The sequence below is a fragment of the Petromyzon marinus genome, unplaced genomic scaffold, assembly GCF_048934315.1.
Source record: "Petromyzon marinus isolate PM22_M1 ecotype Great Lakes invasive population unplaced genomic scaffold, UKy_Petmar_22M1.pri1.0 PM_G_Scaffold_28, whole genome shotgun sequence".
NCBI lineage: Eukaryota > Metazoa > Chordata > Hyperoartia > Petromyzontiformes > Petromyzontidae > Petromyzon > Petromyzon marinus.
Genome location: NW_027422850.1, coordinates 2,632,501 through 2,635,000, shown reverse-complemented (window position 1 = coordinate 2,635,000; position 2,500 = coordinate 2,632,501). Strand labels below are relative to the sequence as shown.

The 2,500-nt window shown below is 47.2% G+C and overlaps 1 pseudogene; it reads right to left on the bottom strand.

The window, feature by feature from the left end:
• LOC142914271 (28S ribosomal RNA) overlaps positions 1–2,500 on the bottom strand; it is a 9,999-nt pseudogene that overhangs the window by 4,089 nt on the left and 3,410 nt on the right.

Here is a 2,500-nt window from a genome sequence, read left to right as displayed (position 1 = left end):
CACCCCCTGCTCGTACCCACAAATTACGGTATTCTTCCTCCATACCATGCGAGGACACAATATTACGGGTGATAGCATCGGACGAGTTTGCTATACGTTGCAGCCTTCTAACTTGAACCGAAGGGATTGTTTTTTCCAGTTTCAAGATGGCAAGGCCTCCGTCTCGGGCTCTGGCATATAACAGTCCATCACAAGTTGAAGCGGGAAGGTGGAGCCATCCTTTTACCGCCTTTCTAATCTCTTGGTCCAACCCACGGAGAGTTGATTGCTTGCAGTCCGAGTGGTCTGCAGGATATAACAATCTGGGTAGGGCATAGGCATTGAGTAGTTCAACCTTCTGAGTTGGCTTCAGAGGCGCCTCATCGATTTTCGAGATCCATGTCTTTAGCTGACAATGTAGATCAGGCTGTATAGTGCCAGTCCAAGGGCCAATTTTCAGACCAAGGTATTTCGTTGATTCATCAGGTTGGATCATATGGACATCTTTATTTTTGATAGTCCATGGGTCGCAGTTGTTCACCGTATATGAATCTTTGGTTGGGCTTATCATGAAGCCCTGGCACTTTCTGGCCTGAACCTCCAATCCCGATAGCCCACAAAATGATTCCAAGATCGCTAGATTGGCGGCCATACCAACCCAAGATTCGCTCACCAACACCAAATCATCAGCAAACGCAAGAGCTGTCACGTGGTCGGTATCAATGGAGTACCCAACTCCGTGTGACTCTAGGGTGCATATCAAAGGGTCCATGGCAAGATTGAAGAGCAGGGGTGACATGGGGTCACCCTGTTTGACACCAACACGTATGCTAATTTCTCGAGTCGACTCGCCATTGCTTTTGAACGAGGTCGTACACCGATCGTAGGCGTTCTGGATGATGCCCACCACGTGTTCATCTACTTTCTTGTGCCTTAACACCCATAAAATATGAGCATGCGAAACCGAGTCAAAAGCTTTCGCTATGTCGATGAACATGACAGCCAACGGCCTGTGCAATTTCTTAGCGTGTCTCATAAGGTCCTGTAGCACCTTAAGATTTTCAGAGCAGCCAGATGCCGCTATAAAACCACGCTGCCTTGGGTTTAAGGGACAAGCACGAGCAAGACGTGCAGTCATTATTCTGGAAAATAATCTCAGAATCATTGAACCAATCGTTATTGGTCTCCAGTTCCCCAATTCTTTCAGCTTTTCATCATCCATAACCTTAGGAATAAGAATCGTCCTATTCTTTTTCAACTCTTTGGGAATAATTCCTGTAATCATCCATGCATTAAATAGGGCTGTCAGTGTCCGACCCTCGGGGTCGGCAGCACAGATTGCAGCCCTTGTTAGGCCATCTGGCCCAGCTGCTGACGTTGGTTTAATGGCCCGTATGGCAGTCTGAACTTCCTCCACCGAAATTAGGGGCTCAAAGTATTCGTTATTTGCAACACCTGATGACTTAAATTGGCCCAGGCCATTGAATGGCAACACCTTCTCCCATTTTTCGCAGTAAAAACGATATACATCTGCGTTCGGGATTCGGCATTCATGACGTTCAGTGCCATCCAGGACTAAGGACGCAAGAAGAGAGCGGTTCTTAAAGAAGAGCTTCTGGTGCTTCATGAAGCTTCCTCGTTTTTCCGCTCTCTTCTTCATCCAAGATCGTGTGGGTAATATCCTGGGTTTAACAATGTCGTTCTCGGGTTTTGAACGTTTGCCTTTGTTTTTCACCAATCTCATCGGACAAAGCATCAATGCTGTGGCAGTTTCTACGAGGGCATCATGTTGGCCCTCGCCGTTAAGCCAAGCCTTTATTGCCTCCATTGCAGGCTTTTCCAGGGTCCCAGAATTCTCATTCGTAAGCCGCTCAGCTGCTTGAGCGAGTATGGATGAAGTCCCCGTTGTTACATTTGGTGGGGGAGACAATGTCTCAAGAGGCCTAGAAGAAAAATGTAAGCTGTCTGACATGGGGGCCCCTGTCTTTTTACTTAGGTCCCGTCTCTTGTCAGAGACTTGCTTGTTGGTCTTAGTCCCAAGCGCTTCAGCAATGATCTTATTGATATTCTTTTTCCCCTGAAACTGCAACTCTAGAAGGGCCAGCTGTTCTACTTCCTTCAAAGACCAGCAGCTACGGTGTACCCCTCTCTGCGAGGTACCCTTTATACCATCTTTAATCCTTTCCTCATTACGGGTGACTGGGTGAGCATGCCTCTTGTGCTGCGAAAGGCCACTTAGAGTCGCAAAGCGTGCCTGGCAACATTCACAGACCATTGGTAAGCTTTCCTCAGTTAACTTTATTCCCCCACATTTGGGGGCATGACAGGCAATCGATCGGTGGTTTGAGTTGGTTTTGTCACATTTAGCGCACTTAAACACCAGAGGAATGTCTCTGTGTTTGATGTTAAAATGTGCAACAAGTTCGGATGCTTTGCCCATGTGTTGTTTACAGATAACGCATATATACTCCAGACTAGGCAGTACAACCGTGATAGTTCCCTTGGTGTCAATGGGAAACTT